The sequence below is a fragment of the Salvelinus namaycush genome, chromosome 40 (genome assembly GCF_016432855.1).
Source record: "Salvelinus namaycush isolate Seneca chromosome 40, SaNama_1.0, whole genome shotgun sequence".
In the NCBI taxonomy this organism is placed as follows: Eukaryota; Metazoa; Chordata; class Actinopteri; order Salmoniformes; family Salmonidae; genus Salvelinus; species Salvelinus namaycush.
The window spans coordinates 16444148-16454179 of record NC_052346.1 but is presented as its reverse complement, the minus strand read 5'-3'; positions in this window follow the sequence as shown (position 1 = coordinate 16454179).

The following is a 10032-nucleotide window of genomic DNA, read 5'->3' as shown; positions in this document are numbered from 1 at the left end:
TGTCTCCATCAGTGCACACTGGTCTGCGTCGTTAGCGGCTACAAAATCCCAGGTCAGATTCAAACCGTCAATGTTCATGACTGTGGACCAGCTCCCCAGGACTGAGAGAAACTGTCAATTTGCTACATTAACCATACTGTGGTATGGTTGCAGTGTACCACTCTTACCTACCAGAAGCATTTCTCCATACCTGTTTGTGTACCATGGAAACCTGGGCCCCCGAGTCCGCCATGACCTCACATTCAAAGTCAGCAATTTTGACCTCCAGGTAAACCCCACTCCCCACAACACTTGAAGTAATCCTTGCTGTGGTCTAGTCAGCTGTGCATGTAGTTGAAGCTGATGCTGTGCTGTCCTTTTCCATGTAAGGACAGTTTTTTTTCATGTGCAATGTGCAACCACAGTGCCAGCAGGCCCTGCTATTGGTCGACGTAGGTCGTCCTCTGTCGCTCCTAGATCTCCCTCTGCCCTGGTCTGGTCTGTATCCTCCCGTGGTGTCCACCGTTGCTTCTGTAGAAGACCATGGAAACGCTGTGCTGCTTTGGTATGTCTCCCTCTGATGTGGCTGTCTCGCTGCCAGATACTGCACCTCTGTCCACAACTGTGCAACGCTCTCACACAATGACTCGAACATCTCTTTTGGAACTCTGACAGTCTCCAACTGGAGGCATAGTAACCTTGCTTGTCCCACACATGTTCACTTTGTATTGTGCAGTGTCTTTGCTTTCAGCAATTCTAGCTGTCTTATCTGATCAAGCTCTGTAGTAATGCTAAATGCCTCTTCCAATGTCGGTGGTTGTTGATTGCTGTTCCCGGGTTGTTCGACTTCTCCCTCCATTTTCCCATGCCGCTAACCAGCTAAAATTATTCAAGCTCGCGAGTTGCTGTTAGCTAGTTGACGTGCTGATCCCACCGCTGCCACCAATTTGTAGCGAACTTGTAAGTCCACCAAAACTCGCACGTTGTTTGTGGACTACCGTAAACAGTCTAGGACACTGATTTCCCGCGGAATAATCAAGTTGCATTTTATTTGGATGAACTACTTGAGTAAAAGTCTAAAAGTATTTTGTTTTAAATATACTTAAGTATCAAAGTAAAAGTAAAAGTATTAATCATTTCAAAGTCCTTATATTAAGCAAACCAGACGGGAGAATTTTCTTGTTTTTTAATTTTATTTACAGATAGCCATGGGCACGCTCCAACACTCAGACATCATTTACAAACGAAGCATGTGTTTAGTGAGTCCACCAGATAAGAGGCTGTAGGGATGACCAGGGATCTTCTTTTAAAAAGTGTGTGAATTAGACAATTTTATTGTCCTGCTAAGCATTGAAAATGTAATTTACACCACTGAGAAAAGCCATGCATGAAACATGAAACATGAAACTTAAGCGTGAAATATAAAATGATAACATACAAACACCATGCTACGATTACGGAATAACATTTTAGGCTTGAACAAATCTTGCGTTGCAATTCTGACGTACAATAATTGTTTTTATATATTTAACCTTTATTTAACTTGGCAAGTCAGTATCTTTCAGAGTTTCAGCAGTTTCATCTCACCAACAAAAAAAAGTACACCAAACGGCCTGTGAGTAGTGCTACACGAACAAGCATAACACAATATAAAAAAAACTTATGTCTGGGAAACAGGAAAGAGGTATCCTGCACGTTTTCAAGTTAAAAGTCTCCATTTTCATTTTACTCCTCAGTTGAGTTTACTTGAAGTTTAGGTAGCTAATGTAATGGATTTGTTTGCCAGCGCAAGTCTAGATAGCATTAGCTGTATTATGCCTACAACAGTGAAGTTTCAGTCCACTAGGTGTATCTCTACAGCATGGACATATCTCTGGGTGACGTGGACATCCCCATGCATGCGCCTTATCAAAATATGACTAATTAAATATTGCACCATCCCATTCTCTGGGCTCTGCAATCATAACCAGTAGTGTATACCAGGAATAATGAATCATAACCAGTAGTGTATACCAGGAATAATGAATCATAACCAGTAGTATATACTAGGAATAATGAATCATAACCAGTAGTATATACCAGGAATAATGAATCATAACCAGTAGTATATACCAGGAATAATGAATCATAACCAGTAGTGTATACCAGGAATAATGAATCATAACCAGTAGTGTATACCAGGAATAATGAATCATAACCAGTAGTGTATACCAGGAATAATGAATCATAACCATTAGTGTATACTAGGAATAATGAAACATAACCAGTAGTATATACCAGGAATAATGAATCATAACCGGTAGTATCTACCAGGAATAATGAATCATAACCAGTAGTGTATACCAGGAATAATGAATCATAACCAGTAGTATATACCAGGAATAATGAATCATAACCATTAGTGTATACTAGGAATAATGAAACATAACCAGTAGTGTATACCAGGAATAATGAAACATAACCAGTAGTATATACCAGGAATAATGAATCATAACCAGTAGTGTATACCAGAAATAATGAAACATAACCAGTAGTATATACCAGGAATAATGAAACAGAATAATAATAGATGTTTGGTGAATCTATTAATTATATATGACCTCTGGAGTGTTTGACACTCAAAATATTTTTTTATTGAATATTTTGACAGAGGTTAAATGTAGGCTAAATCTGGCATAAGCTTATTCCCACACTTTACAATAACTCTACTGCAGTGGTTTTAGGTAGGCTATTCCCTCCATCGCAACACTGCTGCCCAGTTGAAGAGCTTGTGATCTCCATGTAGCACCACGCTCCTTTGGAAAAGCACCCCTCAGTCTATGCAGCCATAGAGTCATTATACTCTAATGTAGACCTATTTGCCTACTAGACAGATAAAGTGCAGAGCATGCACGATGCATGCAACTCATCATTCCAATATTTGAACAGTTGCAATAGGAACTAAATCAAAGAGAATTAAACAGTCTTATCCATTTGTTTATTGAAATCCATGTGTGTATTCAAAGTGATCTAAATTCTTCAAAGTTCTTTAGCCTATCACTTCTATAATTCAATATTTAATAAAATAAATAGGCCTTCAACTTCTAGACATTGCAATTTAGGCTTGGTTACTGGTACTCATTTTAGGTACTGGTCTTAGAACACTGTGTTTTCGAACTGTTTTTATTATAGTCCTCCCCTTTATAAGAGACCCTAGCTCACAGGCCTATAAATATAGCCTCTAAATACATTTTAAACAAAATAGTTGAAGAAGCACGTGCAATGGCTAATAGGGAAAACATATCTGACAAAAATAATAGGTTAGAGTGCGCAGCTGAACACTATGCTGGAAAATCACCCGGTTTGTTATTTTTGATAAAAACAAAACCGCTATTAATAAAATACGATTCCCAAACTTCTTTATGCGTGGATTCCGCGACACATTTAGCTTTTAACAGCTAGGAAACACCGCTAACAAAACAACAGTGCTAGGTGGCTGTAGTACAGATACCAGTCGTTGTCGTGGGAAAGACACATTGTTAAAAACATTTGAAAAACAACTGGTTGCAGTAAATAGCCAACTTGGATACTAAAGAGATCCTGAGGGAAATCGACGAGTACCATCAGCTTTACGCTATGGAGGAACAACATAGTCCACCATGGAAAGATCCGACTACCTCACAAAAGAACTCCAACCCGACAAAAAAAAGAAAAACAGATTAATCTACAGACACGGATGATTTACTTACCGTTGAAGTAGAGGTCTGTTGCCGTGCCCTTGAGCAGGGCATTGACCCTGGATGCTTCTGTGTGTCGCTTTGAATGGGAGTCTGTTGGATGACTGGTGTGGTGCAGTTGTTGAGAGTCTTCACTGCAAGTATATTGTTATGTTTTGGATGTTCAATTTAAAATAAAAAAACTAAAAAAACAATAGGCTATAGATAGTCTTGACCATTTGGGACCCCTTGGCTATTTCGCTCAGGATAGATTATAACAAAGACTTCATATTTTGTTTTGTATTATTTACTGATATGGAGATAGCCTCTGCGTAAAGTGGTTGTGCAATGCAAATGGCTATAACAAGCCAACATGCAGAGTGGAATTTGCTAATTAAACAGTCAAATGCCTAACATAAGGCCTACAGTCTGTGCTCCCAAATACTGGAAAAACTGTGATTCATTTGGGTACATGATCACCACAGTAGCCCCACGCAGATATAACAATAAATTATTAAATGATATGGTCATTAAATAACACACAACTGCATGGCATATTTAGAGAGCAGAATAGGCCTAGCCTAAATCATATTTAGTTTCTGTTTTGCAGCTCAGGCGTTTATTCTAGACAAGGCACTTCTGTGTCTTTATAGTATCATTCTCACACAAGTAATTTTCTGAAGGCCCAAGCTTATACTACGCCATCTACTGGTTTAACGTCGTTATCGAATGCCGGAAATTAAACCGGAATCCACAAAGCAGCGCTAGCGTCTGGGCTAGAGTTGCTTGATTGACTAGCTAACTTAGGCTAGCTACTTTAGGTCCTTTAGCTACTTTAGGTCCTTTGCAGATGCCACATTCCTGACAACAGTTTGTACGTATAAAAAAGATATGTAACCGAGTAAAGGGAGAAGTAAAGTAAGAATTGAACATGTAAATATTAATTCATAGTCGTAACAGGGTTTGTATGTTTACAGAGTTTAACGGTTCTTTTTTCATGTTTCACGCATGGCTTTTCTTACGATCTTAACAATTTACATGTGGATTTTCTTACGATCCTAACGATATGTACATTCAGCCTTCTGGCAGTTATCTGGCTCCATACATGTAAGCTATAAACATAAATATATTTTCACAATGAGCACTTGTCTCTGCAATACATCTTTATAGTTGTTGGTTAGCTATCTAGCAAATTTTTGCCATATTAGTATAGACATGACCTGAGTCAAAACACCTCAAAAACAAGACATGGTATCAAGAACGAGCTGAAACGAGTCACTTATGATTCCCCACATGGCAGTTTCTTGTCATTCTTGCTAGCAATCTGGCCATCCAGAATCTCAATAAAAGTTAAATAAAAAAATACAATACAAAATAAAATAAAGCAAGTTCACATTTTCCATTTTTTCCCCTGCATTCTCACCATTAAGTCTAGTTAAGGAGGACAATTATGCCTTAGCAGCCTGAATGAAGGATGCTTTATGTACGAGCCAGTATACAGGGACACGATAGTGAAGATCTAGCACCCATGCACAATCGGCTGCCTAGGCTAATCAGACACAGAGTCAACATCCAACTATGGCAATCAACATGTAAAATATAATTTTTCCATGACAATTTGTATCACTCAATCTTTAGTAGGATTATTTTGACAGAATTATTTTGTACTACAACACAGTGCTTTTAACCTGCATGCAAATATCATTTTGTGCAATTGTACATCCCCCTGTTTTATATTAATCGTAACAATTTTTCTTTTCACCTTTATTTAATCAGGTAGGCTAGTTGAGAACAAGTTCTCATTTACAACTGCGACCTGGCCAAGATAAAGCACAGCAGTTCGACACATACAACAACACAGAGTTACACATGGAATAAACAAAACATACAGTCAATAATATAGTAGAAAAAGAAAACAAAAAGTATATATACAGTGAGTGCAAATGAGGTAAGATAAGGGAGGTAAGGCAATAAATAGGCCAAGGTGCAAAGTAATTACAACATAGCAATTAAACACTGGAATGGTAGATGTGCATAAGATGAATGTGCAAATAGAGATACAGGGGTGCAAAGGAGCAAGATAAATAAACAAATACAGTATGGGGATGAGGTAGTTGGATGGGCTATTTACAGATGGGCTATGTACAGGTGCAGTGATCTGTGAGCTGCTCTGACAGCTGGTGCTTAAAGCTAGTGAGGTAGATAGGAGTCTCCAGCTTCAGTGATTTTTGCAGTTCGTTCCAGTCATTGGCAGCAAAGAACTGGAAGGAAAGGCAGCCAAAGGAGGAATTGGCTTTGGGGGTGACCAGAGAGATAAACCTGCTGGAGCGCGTGCTACGAGTGGGTGCTGCTATGGTGACCAGTGAGCTGAGATAAGGCAGAGCTTTCCTAGCAGAGACTTGTAGATGACCTGGAGCCAGTGGGTTTGGCGACGAGTATGAAGCGAGGGACAGCCAACGAGAACGTACAGGTCGCAGTGGTGGGTAGTATATGGGGCTTTGGTAACAAAACGGATGGCACTGTGATAGACTGCATCCAATTTGTTGAGTAGGGTACTGGAAGCTATTTTATAAATGACATCGCCGAAGTCGAGGATCGGTAGGATGGTCAGTTTTACGAGGGAATGTTTGGCAGCATGAGTGAAGGATGCTTTGTTGCGAAATAGGAAGCCGATTCTAGATTTAATTTTGGATTGGAGATGCTTAATGCGAGTCTGGAAGGAGAGTTTACAGTCTATCCAGACACCTAGGTATTTGTAGCTGTTTACATATTCTAAGTCAGAACCGTCCAGAGCAGTGATGCTGGACAGGAGGGCAGATGCGGGCAGTGATTGGTTGAAGAGCATGCATTTAGTTTTACTTGCATTCAAGAGCAGTTGGAGGCCACAGAAGGAGAGTTGTATGGCATTGAAGCTCGTCTGGAGGTAAGTTAACACAATGTCCAAAGAAGGGCCAGAAGTATACAGAATGGTGTTGTCTGCGTAGAGGTGGATCAGAGAATCACCAGCCGCAAGAGCTACATCATTGATGTATACAGAGAAGAGAGTTGGCCCGAGAATTGAACCCTGTGGCACCCCCATAGAGACTGCCAGAGGGCTGGACAACAGGCCCTCCGATTTGACACACTGAACTCTATCAGAGAAGTAGTTGGTGAACCAGGCGAGGCAATCATTTGAGAAACCAAGGCTGTTGAGACTGCCAAAATTAGAATGTGGGGATTGACAGAGTCGAAAGCCTTGGCCAGGTCGATAAATACGGCTGCACAGTAATGTCTCTTATCGATGGCGGTTATGATATCGTTTAGGACCTTGAGCATGGCTGAGGTGCACCCATGACCAGCTCTGAAACCAGATTGCATAGCAGAGAAGGTACGGGGGGATTCAAAGTGGTCGGTGATCTGTTTGTTAACTTGGCGTTCGAAAGCCCTTAGAAAGGCAAGGTAGGATAGTGTCATGACGTTGCCCTCTTTGGACACAGCGAGCACCATCCCCCTACCTCTGCACCATCCCCCTCTCTCTCTCCTACACTCAGGCTGCTGTGGTCAGCGAGGTCATAAATTCCTGGAGGAGATCCTGTCCTCTTGGCCAAACAGTATAGAGAGCGAATGAGTTTCATAGAGAGAATAAAGGAATTTCTTCCACCTCACAGAACTGGAGAACCGAACGATATTCATGTTCTGGAGAAGGTATAAAAGATCGGTGAAGAATCCAGCTACGAACTGGTCTGTTTGGTACAATTTTGTGAAACTCATGAGAGACAATACAGCCACATTACAATAACCATGTTTATAGAAGAGTCTCAGTTGTGAGGCTTACATCTAATGGTTGTATAAAATGAATGAGTAAAGATTAAACTATTTGTGAAATTATGTAATGTGATTTTAGACTGTTTAATGAAGGAAACTCCAATTCCCTTTGGAGTTTAACTAAATCAGAGGACCGCCCATGAGCACAGTTATGGTCTGGCGTCATAGGACAAGCCCTTTTCTGCTCTTCCGAATCACCAGACCAGCTTACCTCGATAACTACGTGAGGGCCAAGGTTTGAGTAAAGACCATAAACCTGAGTATAAGCTAAGGTTTGAGTAGATTGATGAATCTTTTAACCATACCACGTGGTTAAACTCTTAGACTATTGATACCGACAGAATAAGAACAAATCTTTGATGCTAATTACTAGTCTGCAGCTAGGAATTCGGTATCATTGAATGCGAAGACCGACAAGCGTCGAAACATCTATTCTATAACGACATGAATGAATGTTACTCTGAACTATCCATTCTAACCACGGCAGAGAGAGAGAGAGAGGGCGGACAAACTCTCCAACAGAAACAAACTTTTCAACAGAGATCCCGACGACACACTGAGCGTAAATGTATATATTGATTGCAATTATTCCCGAATGATTGTTGCGGGGGCTATTTGATGCTAATTCAGTACGCCACAGGATGTTTTTCTGCTGGTCAAGGGCAGTCAGGTCTGGAGTAAACCAAGGGGTATATCTGTTCCTGGTTCTACATTTTTTGAATGGGGCATGCTTATTTAAGATGGCGAGGAAGGCACTTTTAAAGAATAACCAGGCATCCTCTACTGACAGAATGAGGTCAATATCCTTCCAGGATTCCCTGACCAAGTTGATTTGAAAGGCATGCTCGCTGAAGTGTTTTAGGGAGCGTTTGACAGTGATGAGGGGTGGTCGTTTGACCGCGGACCCATTACGGATGCAGGTAATGAGGCAGTGATTGCTGAGATCCTGGTTGAAGACAGCAGAGGTGTATTTGGAGGGCAGGTTGGTTAGGATGATATCTATGAGGATGCCCGTGTTTATGGATTTGCGGTTGTACCTGGTAGGTTCAATGATAATTTGTGTGAGATTGAGAGCAAGTAATATGTATGTGCTTTGTATACTGTATTGTTCCTGTTTTCCTGACCCTATGGGGACATTGAACAGTTTGCACAAATTTCGTATGGCGACGTCATGACAAACTTGGGACAAAATCATGGTCCCCACAAGACAGACCATTGGAACTGATAGAAAATGGCATGCTAATTTGAATATCTCAATATTTGAGTTTAGTCGCCAGAAGGTGTTTTTTTTCTATCACAGTGTGTGTAAGTGTGTATCTGGAGAGCGCCCCGTGTACCTGGGTGTTGGTACTGCAGTGTGCATATGTAATGAGGCTATGCCTTCATTTGCATATAATTAGCATATTTGGGGGACTTGAGGAAGGGGTATCAAGGAGGACCTTTCTCACTCTCACTCAACATTTTCACTTTCTTTTTTAGTGTTGAGTAGTCTAAAGAAGACCAGTTTTATTGCTAATTTAATCAGAACAACAGTTTTCAGCTGTGCTAACATAATGGCAAAAGCGTTTTCTAATGATCAATTAGTCTTTTAAAATGATAAACTTGGATTAGCTAACACAACGTGCCATTGGAACACAGGAGTGATGGTTGCTGTACGCCTATGTAGATATTCCATTAAACATCAGCCGTTTCCAACTACATTAGTCATTTACAACATTAACAAAGTCTACACTGTATTTCTGATCAATTTTATGTTATTTTAATGGACAAAAAAGTTGCTTTTCTTTAAAAAACAAGGACATTTCTAAGTGACCCCAAACTTTTGAACAGTAGTGTATATTGGCCATATATCACACCCCCTCAGGCATTATTGTTCAGTATAACCAGATTACCCACACCAGCAAGGCTGTGATAACCAGAGAGAGGGAGGTAGAGAAGCAGCCGTTACTAGATGAGGCAGGATCTATTGATAACACAGGTGATGTTGAGAGTAATAGCCTGCTCAAACGAAATGACCAGAATCAGGGCCGGAATTCCAATGCCTTCCAGCATTGATCTCAGGTGAGGACACTGAATAAGGTATCTGAAAACAGAGAGGGAGAAAGAGAAAAGGAAGTGAAGGAAGAGAGTGAGAGAAAGGAGAAAGACATGTCACAGGCTCATTTCACCCCCTCCAAAGCCCCCTCGGATGTCACATTCCAGCGATGGAAACAGCCTGAACCACAATCAGGATACACTGTGGGGGACTGAGGATTATGGGATTGTATCTGACCAGGAGTCACATGAGGCAAGGGTCATAGGTTATGATGTATAGACAGGGGGCGATGGCGAGACAGAGGGAGAGAACGAGGGAAGATGAGATGGCGAGTGGGAGGAAGAGGGAAAGCAGAAGGAGAGGAGGAAGAATAGACAACACAGGAGAAGGGAATGAAGAAGAAGGATATAGAAAAAAAGAAAGTGATTCCCAACAACAGGAGGACATCCGCTCTGAGGTGGAGCCAGGGTCAGTGGACAAAGCGAGCCACACACAACAGCCAGATTGACGGTCAGAGGT